Genomic DNA, 17,457 nt, shown 5'->3' with positions numbered 1-17,457 from the left:
TTCATGGCCTCCCAAGCACATACACACATGCACCCTCAGCATCACCATCACCATGCTCTTTTCTATGTGTTGAGTTCATTTTCTTCTTAGCTCTTGTCTGAAATAATATCATTTTTTGCATGTTTATTATCTGACTTTTCCCACTAGAATATGAGCTCCAAGAGTGCATGAATTTCTCCATCTTCTTCACGATTCTATCCCTACCATCAGAGCAGTGGCTGGTCCACAGCGTGTATTAATAAGCGTGTGTGAATGGAAGGACCCGCGTGGAGGGACAGTTCTTTAGGAGGAGGAGGGGCACCTGCTCAGCTTTGACCGGAGGGAGGATGAGGAAGACAGGCGCAAAGGCAGGCAGGCCGGTTGCTTTGGTGGAGGGGAGACAAGGAAGCTCTCAGCTGAAGGCTTCTATTTTCTTAAGCGCAAGTTGAGGTCCAAAGTCTTGGGCTGGGGGTAGGGGCAGGGAGTGTAGGAGTTGAGGAGAAAGAACGGATGAAAGACTCATCCAGCACAGCGTGGCGGCGGGTCTGGCTGGCGACTGCTGCGGCGGCGGGCTGGAGGCGAGTGCCCCGTGTGCACGTGTGGAGAAGCAGCGGCAGCAGCGCGGCGGCGGGAAGCACCCCCGCCCCCTCTGGAGACGCAGGGCCGCGCTAGGCTCTCGCGGCCTCCGTCACCCGCTCAGCTCCTTGCCCTAAGCGAGGAAGCCGGCTTGCGGGGTGGAGCTGCGAGGGCGCGGAGAGCTCAGGGCGGCGACGACAACGGCGTTGCTATCGGTGGTAACAACGGCCTCAGCAGGCGGGGAAGATGAAAGGGAGCCGGATCGAGCTGAGAGACGTGACACCACATGTTATTAAACAGTTGAAGAGATTAAACAAGGTCATCTTTCCAGTCAGCTCCAATGACAAGTTCTATAAGAATGCGCTGGAAGTTGGCGAGCTAGCAAAACTTGCCTATTTCAATGGTATTGCAGTAGGTGCAGTATGCTGTAGGGTGGATCATTAACAGAATCAGAAGGGACTTTACATCGTGACACTAGGATGTCTGGCACCACACTGAAGGCTAGGAATAGGAACTAAAATGTTAAATCATGCCTTAAACATCTGTGAAAAAGATGTCACTTTTGACAACATGTATCTACATGTCCAGATCAGCAATGAGTCTGCAATTGACTTCTACAGAAAGTTTGGCTTTGAGATTATTGAGACAAAGAAGAACTACTGTAAGAGGATAGAGCCCGCTGATGCTCACGTGCTGCAGAAAAACCTCAAAGTCCCTTCTGGCCAGAACACAGATGTGCAAAAGACAGACAACTGAACAAATTACAGATGAACTTTCTTGCACTTGCTTGTCGCCAAATAAAAGAGAGGCCCATTGATTTCCCACCCCCCTCCTTTCTTTTAAAGCTTTCCCCCTTCCTTGTTCTTGTGTTTCCTCCTTTCAAAACTTCCTTCCCTTTCCTCTAAAAGTTTTAAACTTTTAAGGACTTATTAATCATGTTTGGATAGTTTTAGTTTTCTTATTTTTGTGAGGTGGTTTGATTGTAGGAAGGAGAAGGTATAGATCTGTTTAGTTTCACAGTTAAGATATATGGTCCCAAAAATCTTGAGTGTCAATTTCAATTTTTTTTTAATGCCCTGCTTTCACATTGAAGGGCAGAGTCTACAAAATATTGTATATTTCAAAGGACAAGAAGCAGCAGCAGCAATATCTTGTTCTCTAACTCATAGACAAGTTTAGTGTGTTTGTGGTACTTTGGGGTTTTCAAGATTTTGTGGGATACTAATCCCTGTACATTGCCTTCACTCCACCTTTTGTCCTTCTGAGTATTACCTCAGGAGTTGGACCATTGTTATCCTTGTAAGAAATACTAAGCTTATTTTGTTCTGTTAAGCAGTTATTTCTTCCTTCCTCGCTGGTGGCTGACGGTGGGTGGGACTGTCTGAGTAGGTAGTATTATACTTTGCTCTCAGTATTTGAGTTAAACTGCTTTTCTCTAATGAGTGGGCTGGTTGTTAGCAGGTTTATTTTTCCTGCTGTTGATTGTTAGAAGTGGCGTTAACTTTTAGAGTGTGGGCTGGTGAGATTAAATTTTTTTAATATCCCAACTAGAGATATGGCCTTTAACTGACCTAAAGAGGTTTGTTGTGATCTGCTTTTTTTTCTCCTGTCCTTTTTTGGTAAACCCACAATAGTTAGTCAAACCTTAAAAATGGAGTTGATGTCCTTATAGGTCAACGCCCCTAAATAAACCTGAAGCAGGTGTTGTCTCTTGGACATATTAAAAAATACCTAAAAGGAAGCTTAGATGGACTTGTGGCACAACAAATGCATTTAATGTCAGCTAATGCAGACTGTTAGCAGTGTGGCCACTGAGCATTTGATTTTAGAGGAAAGAATATCTAGACAGTATTTTTGAGAATGACATAGCTGTGCTATGGCTTATCTGTTGGAGAACATCCCAGATTTGCTTACATTCTGTGCCTGTGATATTTAGTTTAAGGATTTGGGGATGGGGGAATTATTAAACATATTGCTTCTATTCTTGGAAAAAGTGGAAGTCTAGAAGTGTTAATAACATAAATGTCACTGTGACCTCCTCTACTGACAGGACTGGTTTATTCCAGATCGTTTCCTGGCACATATGGAGTGGCTTTGACAGGTTGATAACTTTTTGTAAGATAGAAGACATCTGAAATTTTCATGTTTTCCTCCATAATCCCATCTCCAATATTTAAAATATTCTACACTGCCAATACCATTGCCCAAGAAATGTTTTCATTAGACTTTAAAACAATGCACAGGGCTTGAATTTTCTGTCATTTGACTTTAAAAGGAAGGTTGATTCATAATATTTATCCTCTTATGTAAATTCTGGCATAAAAGTTCCATCTCTTCAAATATTTTGAATGATAAAATTATTTTATAAAATGTTTATGCACATTTTATAATCTTAAATTCTTATTTGAGAATGTAAAAATACAAGGTACAATAGACTTCAACAGTCTTAGTTGAGTGCCAAGAATAATATAGAAAAGGAAGATAGTTGATAAATGAGTTTATAGGGTTATAATCTTAAGGTAGTAAAAATGTGGAAAGACCATGCTGGTTTCTTGGGCATCAGTTTCTTAAGCAGTCCAAATCTAAGCTTAGAAGAAAAGTTTAGCATTAAGCACATTTACCTTCATGGATAAGCTTCAGCTTGCTCTTGCCAAGAGAAGAGTTCTTGAGTTGCAAAAGCATAATTAGTTTGAAAATTCAGCCTTTTTGTAAACTTCATATATCAAAATAGATTTTGATATATAAATGAGTTTTGTGAGATGGCACTGCCTGTATTTCTATAACCATTTCACCTGGACTATCTAATCAGTCCTATGAATGTATCCCTGAATGTGGTTAATGAAAACCGAATAGCTGCCTCATGACAATTAAGTACATATTATTTATGGAGGAAAAAATATTAAATTTTGAATTGAGTGTGTAGGCTCCCTATCATTTTAGTGTTTCTTTTTCCACACTAGTCACTGACTTTAACCTAAATTGTAAGTGTTTGTAAAGGGTGAATTGTCCTACATCAAACTTACATGAAATAATTCCATCCACTTATGGAGGAGGAGGATGTAGAAGAGGTAGAAGCTGGGCAATAGATCATGTGCCTATGAGTCAGTAAAGACTGAAATAATGTCCCACGTTCAGTTGGTTATTTTCATAAAAATTATTGTTGAGGTAAAACAATTCTATTAACTGGAAGATCACAGGATATATCCATCATATTTTTCAGGACAGATAGTTTTTTTCTGTGGGGCAAATAGGTAAAAATTATATTGTATGGTAATTGCATTTAGGTTCTAAAGAAAAGAATCTGCAGAGAAATCTATGCAATATATAATTTGTCCAGATTAGTTTTCATTTGGAGAAAGAAGTTCAGAAATATCCCCAAAGCAGTTTACTCATCAACTGAAAGTCCTCCAAAAATAGAACTATTGGGAAACCATGACATATGGAGTGGAAAAGAAAAGCTCCCTCAGTTTTTTGGAGGGAATAACTTTAAAAATACTTAAATAGCTGAGTTTACTTGGTGCAGTTAAGATTTAAACTTGTTGATTTTAACGTTGCCGTTACATCTGAAATAAACTTACATGATGTTCTGATAAAACAAAACAAAAACAAAAACAAAAAGACTCATCCAATAAGCAGTGACTGACAGCCCTAACTGTTCCAAACTAGACTGTGCATATGTTCTTCCCTTTGCTGGGTTGGTCTTTTCACTGCTTGTCTTCCAGGCAAATGCCTTCATGTCTTAGCCCAAGTGTCACATCCTCTGTGGGGCTGTCCTGACAGGGCTGCTTCTCCTGACAGCCTGAGCTCTGCTCACCCACTTTGTGTCCCCAGTTCACCTGTTCACACACATGCTATCCCTTGGAGGTAACCCCATTGGATGCAATGTATTTCTTGGTATGGTTGTCTCCCCTATCGGACTATGTGCCTCCAGAGAGCAGGGCCTGTTATTTTCTCCCCTGAATCCCAAAGGTCAACATGGAACCCCACACAGTGGTACTAAATATAGGGCCTCTGGATTCGACTGGATTGATTTGCAATTCAGAGAAAACCCCAGACCAGAGCTCCCCTGGGACCTCAGAGGCCTCAATGAAGGATGTCTGGCTGCAGGTGTCAGGTGTGGGCAGGCTAGTGGGCAGAAGCAGGGCTGGGCAGCTTCTTCCCCAAACGAGGAACAAACCAACACTTAAGCCTAGGTTTCCATTTATAGGGCTTCCAGGGGTGGACTTGGCACTCGCATGAACGCTGCACCCCAGTTACAGAGGCAGCCCCGCCTGGGCCTTTAACACCACAGAGGCTGAAGCAGGTCCAAATGGCATCCATGCTTCAGGCCATGGTCAGATACCACATGGGGCTGCACCATAGAGTCCAACTAGCCCAAACCCGCCTCTCTGCCTCCACTGTGTTCTCCTGAAAGAGGGAGTACCTCCCCCTCTTTACCCTTTAGAGCCTCACAAACACAGGCGGTTTACACCCTGCACCCACACACACACACACCCTCCACACCACACAACATAAATGTGCACACACGTACATGCATACAAAATACACACACATACAGACACACACACACGGAGAGACTCCCCACTCCCTGAGCCAGTGCAGACGACTCTGGGTGCTGGGACCATGTCTGTCCCCAGCCGTTGCCTTCTGCCTGAAGCACAGGCCCTGTTGGCCGCAGAGGCAGAAGAAAAGTGACAGTTCTGCCATCTGATAACGTACCTCTGCCACTTGTGTCCATAACAGGGTCCTTCGCCTGAGGCCTGAGTGGCCATAGATTTCATCTAGTGTTGGAGAAATATCCCCTCTGATGACTGAGCCCTGACTGTCAGAGACCTGCAGTTTGAAGACAGGACACAGCAAACCTCAGGGAGACCCCAGCCCTACCCTCTGGACCCTCCAGAGGGATTGGAGAGACATGGTCCTGGCCTTCAGGCCACCCCCAGTTTGAGGGGCAAGGAAAAGACCCTGGCCTCAGAAGACACCCACATGCTAATGTTCCTACAAAGTTTGAGAAGACCCATCTCACGCACCTTCATCTTCACCCTTTCAAAACTTTGGTCTTTAAGAAGATATGGTATAAAAAACAAAACAAAAAAACCCTGAATAACTTCTTTATCACATTTAAAAAGCCCTGTTCAAACTATGGTAAATGTTTTTCCATCCATATATTCAATACTCTACTGAGGTTTAGCCCAGACTGGGGTTGCAACATTGATTCTGACACTCCCAGTCCTTATATCACTGCAGTTTAATATATCTATCATTAACACCATCACCCACATTTTAAATCTGACCCAATTTTAAGTGTAAGAATTTTTGTGTCAGAGGTGGAGCAGTGGTCAGGAACCAGGGATGGTGCCAAGCTTCCCGGAATGTGAGCTGCCTGTGTTCACACACCCATGGCAAAGCATTCATCAGGGCCACCACACTTCTGCTCTCTACCCTGGCCCTCAGCTTTCCAGACCCCAGGTGACACTCCTGAGACCACACCCTCTTGAGTGGTGACGCCGCTCAGTGGAGCTGACTCACAGAATGAGTTTCCCCAAGTGAATTTGAAAGAAGAGGACAGTTGTGCAAGGTGTGTTTGACAGGCTCTGAGGAGGGGCCAGATGTGAGGCAGCAAGAAGGAGGACCAGCTGATAATTACCATTGCTCCTACTAGAATCTCCAGGTGACAAAGCCACCTTGGTGCCCACAGCCCCACATGTTGCTAAAGCCCAAAGTTGGTGGGTCTCATTGACTATTCCACCCACAGTCTCAAATAGTATAAAGGGATCACTCTATTTCAGCTTCATCTAAAATCAAATCGTCCATCTCTTCTGCCTGCCCTCTGGGTTCCAGCTCTGGGGTAGGTTGGTACAAGAGTTAGGGATATAAAGCCTGTTCAGCCCCCTTATCTGTGAAAGGAAGGGATTGTACCAGATGCCCTTTCAGGTCCCTTCTACCCTGGACATCCTGCGGCTCTTAGCAGGAGTCAGGAGGGACCCTGGAGTGGGAAATCAGCCATACATATATGAAACAGTGGGGGAATCCAGCCAGAGCACCCAGGTCCCAAGAGCACAAGGTCCCAAGAGAGATGGGTCCAATCTCCAGCTCCACACTATAGATTAGTGGTACATCCCTGGTATAAAGAATGCTTGGCAGGACTTCCCTGTTGGTCCAGTGGTTAATAATCCTCCTTAAAATGCAGAAGAGCCAGGTTCAATTCCTGCTCGGCGAACTAAGATCCCACATGTCCCAGGGCAACTAAGCCCGAGCCCACAAGACACAACTAGAGACCGCACATGCTGCAACGAAGATCCGGCGTGCCTCAACTAGGATCCGACGCAGACAAATAAATAAATTTTTTAACATCTTTATTGGAGTATAATTGCTTTACAATGGTGTGTTAGTTTCTGCTTTATAACAAAGTGATTCAGTTATACATATACATATGTTCCCATATCTCTTCCCTCTTGTGTCTCCCTCCCTCCAACCCTCCCTATCCCACCCCTCTAGGTAGTCAAAAACCACTGAGCTGACCTCCCTCTGCTATGCGGCTGCTTCCCACTAGCTATCTATTTTATGTTTGGTAGTGTATATATGTCCATGCCACTCTCTCACTTTGTCACAGCTTACCATTCCACCTCCCCATATCCTCAAGTCCATGCTTTAGTAGGTCTGTGTCTTTATTCCCGTCTTACCCCTAGGTTCTTCATGACCATTTTTTTTCCTTAGATTCCATATATATCTCTTACCATATGGTATTTGTTTTTCTTTCTCACTTACTTGACTCTGTATGACAGACTCTACGTCCATCCACCTCACTACAAATAACTCAATTTCGTTTCTTTTTATGGCTGAGTAATATTCCACTGTATATATGTGCCAATCTTCTTTATCCATTCATCTGTTGATGGACACTTAGGTTGCTTCAATGTCCTGGCTATTGTAAATAGAGCTGCAATGAACATTTTGGTACATGACTCTTTGAATTATGGTTTTCTCAGGGTATATGCCCAGCAGTGGGATTGCTGGGTCGTATGGTAGTTCTATTTGTCCTTTTTTAAGGAACCTCCATACTGTTGTCCATAGTGGCTGTATCAATTTACATTCCCACCAACAGTGTAAGAGGGTTCCCTTTTCTCCAAACCCTCCCAAGAATTTATTGTTTGTAGATTTTTTGATGATGGCCATTCTGACCGGTGTGAGATGATATCTCATTGTAGTTTTGATTTGCATTTCTCTAATGATTAATGATGTTGAGCATCCTTTCATGTGTTTCTTGGCAATCTGTATATCTTCTTCGGAGAAATGTCTATTTAGGTCTTCTGCCCATTTTTGGATTGGGTTTTTTGTGTTTTTGTAATTGAGCTGCATGAGCTGCTTGTAAATTTTGGAGATTAATCCTTTGTCAGTTGCTTCATTTGCAAATATTTTCTCCCATTCTGAGGGTTGTCTTTTGGTCTTGATTATGGTTTCCTTTGCTGTGCAAAAGCTTTGAAGTTTCATTAGGTCCCATTTGTTTATTTTTGTTTTTATTTCAATTTCTCTAGGAGGTGAGTCAAAAAGGATCTTGCTGTGATTTAGGTCAGAGTGTTCTGCCTATGGTTTCCTCTAAGAGTTTGAAAGTTTCTGGCCTTACATTTAGGTCTTTAATCCATTTTGAGCTTATTTTTGTGTATGGTGTTAGGGAGTTTACTAAGCTCATACTTTTACATGTACCTGTCAAGTTTTCCCGGCACCACTTATGGAAGAGGCAGTCTTTACTCCACTGTATATTCTTGCCTCTTTTATAAAAGATAAGGTGACCATATGTGTGTGGGTTTATCTCTAGGCTTTCTATCCTGTTCCATTGATCTATATTTCTGTTTTTCTGCCATTACCATACTGTCTTGATTACTGTAGCTCTGTAGTATAGTCAGAAGTCAGGGAGCCTGATTCCTCCAACTCCATTTTTCATTCTCAAGATTGCTTTGGCTCTTCGGGGTCTTTTGTGTTTCCACACAAATTGTGAAATGTTTTGTTCTACTTCTGTGAAAAATGCCAGTGATAGTTTGATAGGGATTGCATTGAACCTGTAGATTGCTTTGGGTAGTAGAGTCATTTTCACAATGTTGATTCTTCCCATCAAAGAACATGGTATATCTCTCCATCTATTTGTAGCATCTTTAATTTCTTTCAACAGTGTCATAGTTTTCTCCATACAGGCCTTTGTCTCCTTAGGTAGGTTTATTCCTAGATATTTTATTCTTTTTATTGCAATGGTAAAAGGGAGTGTTTTCTTAATTTCACTTTCAGATTTTTCATTAGTGTAAAGGATTGCCAGAGATTTCTGTGCATTAATTTTGTATCCTGCTACTTTACTAAATTCATTGATTAGCTCTAGTAGTTTTCTGGTAGCATCTTTAGGATTCTCTATGTATAGTATCATGTCATCTGCAAACAGTGACAGCTTTACTTCTTCTCTTCTGATTTAGATTCCTTTTATTTCTTTTTCTTCTCTGATTGCTGTGGCTAAAACTTCCAAAGCTATGTTGAATAAGAGTGGTGGGAGTGGGCAACCTTGTCTTGTTCCTGATCTTAGTGGAAATAGTTTCAGTTTTTCACCATTGAGGACGATGTTGGCTGTGGGTTTGTCATATATGGCCTTTAGTATGTTGATGGAAGTTCCCTCCATGCCTACTTTCTGTCGGGTTTTTATCATAAATGTGTGTTGAATTTTGTCGAAAGCTTTATCTGCAGCTATTGAGATGACCATATGGTTTTTCTCATTCAATTTGTTAATATGGTGTATCACGTTGATTGATTTGTGAATATTGAAGAATCCTTGCATTCCTGGAATAAACCCCACTTCATCATGGTGTATGATCCCTTTAATGTGCTCTTCGATTCTGTTTGCTAGTATTTTGTTGAGGATTTTTGCATCTATGTTCATCAGTGATGTTGGCCTATAGTTTTATTTCTTTGTGACACCCTTGTCTGGTTTTGGTATCAGAGTGATGGTGGCTTCATAGAATGAGTTTGGGAGTGCTCCTCCCTCTGCTATATTTTGGAAGAGTTTGAGAAGGATAGGTGTTAGCTCTTCTCTAAATGTTTGATTGAATTCACCAGTGAAGCCATCTGGTCCTGGGCTTTTGTTTGTTGGAAGATTTTTAATCACAGTTTCTATTTCAGTGCTTGTAATTGGTCTCTTCATATTTTCTATTTCTTCCTGTTTCAGTTTCAGCAGGTTGTGCATTTCTAAGAATTTGCCCATTTCTTCCAGTTTGTCCATTTTATTGGCATAGAGTCGCTTGTAGGAATCTCTCATGATCCTTTGTATATCTGCAGTGTCAGTTGTTACTTCTCCTTTTTCATTTCTAATTCTATTGATTTGAGTCTTCTCCCTTTATTTCTTGATGAGTGTGGCTAATATTTTTATATGAGATTCTGATATGAGAATTGCTACTCCAGCTTTCCTTTGATTTCCATTTGCATGGAATTTTGTTTACCTTCTCAAAGAACCAGCGTTTAGTTTTATTGATCTTTGCTATCGTTTCCTTCATTTCTTTTTCATTTAGTTCTGATCTGATTTTTATGATTTCTTTCCTTCTGCTAACTTTGGGATTTTTTTGTTCTTCTTTCGCTAATTGCTTTAGGTGCAAGGTTAGGTTGTTTATTTGAGATGTTTCCTGTTTCTTAAGATAGGATTGTATTCCTATAAACTTCCCTCTTAGAACTGCTTTTGCTGCATCTCATAGGTTTTGGGTCGTCGTGTCTCCATTGTCACTTTTTTCTAGGTATTTTTAAATTTCCTCTTTGATTTCTTCAGTGATCACTTCGTTAGTAAGTAGTGTATTGTTTAGCCTTCATGTGTTTGTATTTTTTACAGATCTTTTCCTGTAATTGATATCTAGTCTCATAGCGTTGTGGTCGGAAAAGATACTTGATACGACTTTAATTTTCTTAAATTTACCAAGGCTTGATTTGTGACCCAAGATGTGATCTATCCTGGAGAGTGTTCCATGAGCACTTGAGGAAAATGTGTATTCTGTTGTTTTGGGATGGAATGTCCTATAAATATCAATTAAGTCCATCTTGTTGAATGTATCATTTAAAGCTTGTGTTTCCTTATTTATTTTCATTTCGGAAGATATGTCCATTGGTGAAAGTTGGGTGTTAAAGTCCCCTACTATGAATGTGTTACTGTCGATTTCCCCTTTTATGGCTGTTAGTATTTTCCTTATGTATTGAGGTGCTCCTATGTTGGGTGCACAAATATTTACAATTATTATATCTTCTTCTTGGATCGATCCCTTGATCATTATGTAGTGTCCTTCTTTGTCTCTTGCAATAGTCTTTATTTTAAAGTCTATTTTGTCTGATATGAGAATTGCTACTCCAGCTTTCTTTTGATTTCCATTTGCATGGAATATCTTTTTCCATCCCCTCACTTTCAGTCTGTGTGTGTCCCTAGGTCTGAAGTGGGTCTCTTGTAGACAGCATATATATGGGTTTTGTTTCTGTATCCATTCAGCTAATCTGTGTCTTTTGGTGGGAGAATTTAAGCTACTTACATTTAAGGTAATTATTGATATGTATGTTCCTATTCCTATCTTCGTAATTGTTTTGGGTTTGTTATTATAGGTCTTTTCCTTCTCTTGTGTTTCTTGCCTAGAGAAATTCCTTTAGCATTGTTGTAAAGCTGGTTTTGTGGTTCTGAACTCTCTCAGCTTTTGCTTCTCTGTAAAGGTTTTAATATCTCCATCAAATCTGAATGAGATCCTTGCTGGGTAGAGTAATCTTGGTTGTAGGTTTTTCTCCTTCATCACTTTAAATATGTCCTACCACTCCCTTCTGGCTTGCAGAGTTTCTGCTGAAAGATCAGCTTTAACCTTATGGGGATTCCATTGTTTGTTATTTGTTGTTTTTCCCTTGCTGCTTTTAATATGTTTTCTTTGTATTTAATTTTTGATAGTTTTATTAATATGTGTCTTGGTGTGTTTCTCCTTGGATTTATCCTGTCTGGGACTCTCTGTGCTTCCTGGACTTGATTAATTATTTCCTTTCCCATATTATAGAAGTTTTCAACTATCATCTCTTCAAATATTTTCTCTGTCCCTTTCTTTTTCTCTTCTTCTTCTGGGACCCCTATAATTCGAATGTTGGTGTGTTTAATGTTGTCCCAGATGTCTCTGTGACTGTGCTTATTTCTTGTCATTCTTTTTTCTTTTTTCTGCTCTGCAGTAGTTATTTCCACTATTTTATCTTCCAGGTCACTTATCCATTCTTCTGCCTCAGTTATTCTGCTATTGATCCCTTCTAGAGTATTTTTAATTTCATTTATTGTGTTGTTCATCATTGCTTGTTTCCTCTTTAGTTCTTCTAGGTCCTTGTTAAATGTTTCTTGCATCTTCTCTACTCTATTTCCAGTATTTTGGATCATCTTTACTCTCATTATTCTGAATTTTTTTTCAGGTAGACTGCCTATTTCCTCTTCATTTGTTAGGTCTGGTGCGTTTTTACCTTGCTCCTTCACCTGTTGTGTTTTTTTCTGTTTTCTCATTTTGCTTATCTTACTGTGTTTGCGCTCTCCTTTTTGCAGGCTGCAGGTTTGTAGTTCCCATTATTTTTGGTGTCTGTCCCCAGTGGCTAAAGTTGGTTCAGTGTGTTGTATAGGCTTCCTGGTGGGGGGGACTAGTGCCTGTGTTCTAGTGGATGAGGCTGGATCTTGTCTTTCTCGTGGGCAGGTCCACATCTCGTGGTGTGTTTTGGGGTGTCTGTGGCCTTATTATGATTTTAGGCAGCCTCTCTGCTAATGGGTGAGGTTGTGTTCCTGTCTTGCTAGTTGTTTGTCATAGGGTGTGCAGCACTGTAGCTTGCTGGTCGTTGAGTGAAGCTGGTTGTTGGTGTTGAGATGGAGATCTCTGGGAGATTTTCGCTGTTTGATATTACATGGAGCTGAGAGGTCTCTTGTGGACCAGTGTCCTGAAGTTGACTCTCCCACCTCAGAGGCACAGCACTGACTCCTGGCTGGAGCACCAAGGGCCTTTCATCCACACGGCTCAGAATAAAAGGGAGAAAAAGTAGAAAGAAAGAGGAAAAAATAAAGTAAAAAGTTATTTAAATGAAAAATAATTATTTAGGAAAAAATATTTTTTAAGTAAAAAAAAAAACGGACGGACATAACCCTAGGATAAATGGTGAAAGCAAAGCTATACAGACAAAATCTCACACAGAAGCATCCACATACACACTCACAAAAAGAGGAAAAGGGGATAAAATTATATATCTTGCTCCCAAAGTCCACCTTCTTAATTTGGGATGATTCGTTGTCTATTCAGGTATTCCACAGATGCAGGGTACATCAAGTTGATAGTGGAGATTTAATCCGCTGCTCCTGAGGCTGCTGGGAGAAATTTCCCTTCCTCTTCTTTGTTCGCACAGCTCCCGGGGCTCAGCTTTGTATTTGGCCCCGCCTCTGCGTGTAGGTCGCCTGAGGGAGTCTGTTCTTCACTCAGACAGGACGAGGTTAAAGGATCAGGTGATTCGGGGGCTCTGGCTCACTGAGGCCGGGGAGAGGGAGGATTATGGATGCAGGGTGAGCCGGTAGAGGCCGGCGTGATGTTGTACCAGCCTGAGGCACGCCGTGCATGCGTTCTCCCGGGGAAGTTGTCCCTCGATCATGGGACCCTGGCAGTGGCGGGCTGCACAGGCTCCAGGGAGGGGAGGTGTGGATAGTGACCTGTGCTCGCACACAGGCTTATTGATGCCCGTCTCTGGGGTCCGTGCTTTTAGCCGCGGCTCACGCGCGTCTCTGGAGCTCATTTAAGCAGCGCTCTTAATCCCCTGTCCTCCCGCACCAGGAAACAAAGAGGGAAGAAAAAGTCTCTTGCCTCTTCGGCAGTTCCAGACCTTTTCCTGGACTCCCTCCCGGCTAGCCGTGGTGCACTAACCCCTTCAGGCTGTGTTCACGCCACCAACCCCAGTCCTCTCCCTGGAATCAGACCTCCGAAGCCAGAGCCTCAGCTCCCAGCCCCCGCCCGCACTGGCAGGTGAGCAAAGCCTCTCGGACTGGTGAGTGCCGGTTGGCAACGATCCTCTGTGCGGGAATCTCCCTGCTTTGCCCTCCGCATCCCTGTTGCTGTGCTGTCCTCTGCGGCTCCGAATCTTCCCCCTTCCGCCCCCCGCAATCTCTGCCCGCGAAGGGGCTTCCTAGTGTGGAAACCTTTCCTCCTTCACAGCTCCCTCCCACTGGGGCAGGTCACATCCCTATTCTTTTGTCTCTGTTTTTTCTTTTTTCTTTTGCCCTACCCAGGTACGTGGGGAGTTTCTTGCCTTTTGGATGGTCTGAGGTCTTCTGTCAGCGTTCAGGGGGTGTTCTATAGGAGCAGTTCCACATGTAGATGTATTTCTGATGTATCTGTGGGGAGCAAGGTGATCTCCGCGTCTTACTCTTCAACCGTCTTCCTCCTACCCACTTCTTTATACAATTTTTAAAAGTTGCACTCCATTTACAGTTATTACAAAATACTGACTATATTCCCCGTGTTGTACAATATATGTAGCCTGTCTTACACCTCCTGTAACTCTAAAACTATTCTAAAATTAAAAGTTTGTTTTAAAACATGTTGTTTATTCAGAAGTAACTTCTATGTTTCTAGGTAAGAAAATGCAAAAGCAGTAAAAATATCAATTCTCCCCAAATAAATTTATAAAATTAATGCAATTCTAATCAAAACTAATATTCTTAGAAATGACAAAAATATTCCAGAGTATTTTTATAGAAATAATCAGATAATAGCCAAGAAAATATTTCTCAAAAATTAGTGAAAGTAGGCTTGTATCAACAGATATTAAACTATTTTATAAAGCTATAAAAAATTAAAATACAAGCATAGGAAAAGACATACAGATTAATGGAACAGAGAAGACAGTCAAGAATACATAATTTAGTCTATAATAATTAATTGATAAATAATTAAACAAAAAGTGGAATAGTTAATTATTAAAATTCCAGATTAATTTCATTTGAATTCAAAAGTGAAATAAATAAATAAATATTTTTTTAAAAAAGTTAAAAGTAAAAAATCATTAAAAATTTGAAAATTGGGAAAATATAAGTAATATATTTCATGGTGAGCTTTTCGTGAAAGTAGAGGCAAGGACAATAAGGAAAAATACAACTTTTGTGTCCACAAATAGAAATGAAATTAAATAACACAAGAAAAACTGGGAAGAAATACATTTACAACATACATGACCAGCAAAAGATTAATATCCTTAATATATTAAATCCATAAGAAAAAGATGAGCAAATCACACAAAACAGGAATAAAATCAGGAACAGGAAATTCACTCATGAATAAATTAATGCCAATAAAGCCATCAAAAAAAATTCTCAACACGGGTAAACAAAGAAGTAAAATTAAAGAAACAAGTTTCCCTACCAGGCTGACAAACAATGAAACAATAAGAGGAATGATAACACCCAGTGTTGACAAAGGTGTGTGGAAATGAACACTTTCATACAATGCTCATGGGAGTTAAACTTGGGACACTTTCAGGAGGACAAGTTGGCAATGATTAATAACAGTAATAATAGCCAAGAGTTCTGTGCTCACTGTGGGCCAGGCCATGATCTAAGGGCTTACCATGTATTGCACCACATGCATCTCCTAGTAACTCAATAAAGGAGGTACTGTTATTATCCACATTCACCAGGAAGGAAACTGTGTCTTGTGAGATCCTCTAAGGCCATTCAGTTAGCAGGCGGCAGAGCTGAGACTCAATCCTAAGTGGTCTGACTCCTGAGCCTGCATCCTCACCTGTGATGGATGTGCTGTTACCCAGGGATCCTGCTTCTAGGAATTCACCTTAAGAAAACAATTGGCAATGTTTCCACACTTATATGTGCAAGGATGTTTATTGCAACAATTTTATTTTAAAAAGGGGGAAAGGCAAAAATGTAAATTATCAGCAGTAGAAAACTGATTAAATAAATTCACATCTATCTATACAATAGGATATTTATTTTTTTAGTCATTAAAACACACTGTGGAAAAATAATGACATATTATTGTTAGGTGAAAAGCAGTAGGCTTTAAAATAACCAATATGCAGTTATATACTCTAAAGTAATGACAATGTAATGTAGGCCATAGATGAGTAAGCATGCATTGCTTTTGTAATAACAAGTTGTATACTTTGTTCCTTGCTTTAAAATGATAAAGAAAAACTGTTTCTTTTGAGTCCCATCTTTGATGTGTCTTCCTTCCTTCATTCTAATTTCTATTTCACAAAACTTGTAACACAGGTACCCCTTGCCCTGGGTTGGAGAACAGTATATTAAGAAACAAATGAACAAAATACAATACAATAAATGATCCTTGACTGAGGCCTTTGAAGGACCAGGAGATGACAGGTCACAAACACAAATTAGTGAATTCAGAGTTAATTCATGAAGCCTCTCCAGCTTCCTCCATGTGCTTGTGCTTCTCAGACCTTCAAGCACAAGTCCAGGGAACAGGGATTCAGGACCGAGTGGACGGGAGCAGTCCCCGGCCCCACGCCAGGACGAGCACCTGGCCTTTTTCTGCTGAGCATCCTCCTGGCCCCAGGCAGACACGGTGGAAGAAGCTGGAAAATGGCGGGGGTGGGGGGGGGTGTCCCCTCATAGCTTGTGAAAGTTGGGCAACAAGTACAGTGCTATGTCTGACCCCTAGAATCTTGCAGGCCAAGACTACGAGGAGCCCAGCTGAAGTGGTGTGGTGGGGCAGTCACAAGTGACAGGTCTCCTAAACTTTCTGATCCACAGTGTTATCCAGTTTTCACAGTGTGCTGAACCTTTATTCCTGCCAGGATGTCCCCTAGAGGCTTGTGGCACTTTTTGGTCTATCAAACACATTCATGTCCACTATCTCTTTCCATCCTGGGAACAGCCTGCCTGGTGCCACTGTAATCAAGTCCTTGTGGCCACGTTCTCTGCTGTCTCCCCAGCATCCAGAACAGCACCTGTCTGTGTCCGCTGAATGGCAATGGATACAGCATCAAACGGATATTAATGGCAATGTGCATCACATTCTTATCTGTTAGATGGAGGCATCAGTACCCACTCTTCTGGGTTATTGTGGACATAAAATCAGGTCCTGCTTGTAAAACCCTTGTCGAGACGGCTGACACATTGTATGAGGAAAATGAATGTATCTGAAGAACCAAAGAAATTAAGTGTGGAAGGCATCCCCCTTTCCTCAATTCAGAGGTGGAGTAGCCTGCCAAGTTCCCGAGACCCAAGCTTTCCACATGCGCAGGAAACCTTGCAGGGGGTGGTGAGGCTGTACCCCAGTTCACCAGTGCACCCTCCACCCATTCATTATTACAGCTGTTAAGAAATCCCTTTTTCTTGTTGCGGAAACTTTGCAGAAGAAAGGCAGCACCTGAGGGGCTGTTTTGCCAAACTGACCTGCTGAGCTTTGTTGGCAGAGTCAGCATGTCCTGGGAGAAGTTTTTGCAGAAGGGGTGATGGAGTTATGCCGATCTAGCCTTTCCCTTGTGATGAAAGCCACAAGCCCCTCTTCCATCTGCAAACTCTGGAGGTCTCACCTGCTGCCTCGGCCCTGGGGAGAAGGGGAACCGCCTAGAGGCTATGCAGGATTTCTGGGTCTCCCCACACCCTTCCTCCTTAGTAGGATATCTGGTCATCACCTCGGATACCAAATGGGGCCCCATGGGGCCATTTTACCAGAGAACTAGTCGTCCCTGGGCGTAACTGCCCTCCATAGCTACATAAAGTGATGCTCCATAGGAGAACGTGGCATAACAGACTCTGCTCTCACTTCTCCTGGCCTCTGATGACAGCCAGGGAGCCCTGGATGGTGCAGGGCTTCAAATGAACACTCTAGCCCTCACACGCTTGTGTGGTTTGAAGCAACTTCCTCAGCC

General features: G+C 41.8%; 1 pseudogene; it reads left to right on the top strand.

Annotated features, from left to right (window-relative positions):
• Window positions 1–272: 272 nt before the first annotated feature.
• On the top strand, window positions 273–4,857 carry LOC149750615 (N-alpha-acetyltransferase 50 pseudogene; annotated as a pseudogene).
• Window positions 4,858–17,457: the final 12,600 nt, after the last annotated feature.

The sequence above is a fragment of the Delphinapterus leucas genome, chromosome 1, assembly GCF_059928025.1.
Source record: "Delphinapterus leucas isolate spDelLeu-1000000601 "Yukka" chromosome 1, BTC_Dleu_Yukka2, whole genome shotgun sequence".
In the NCBI taxonomy this organism is placed as follows: Eukaryota; Metazoa; Chordata; class Mammalia; order Artiodactyla; family Monodontidae; genus Delphinapterus; species Delphinapterus leucas.
Note: the sequence above shows the minus strand (reverse complement) of the source record. Positions and strands in the feature narration are given on the sequence as shown.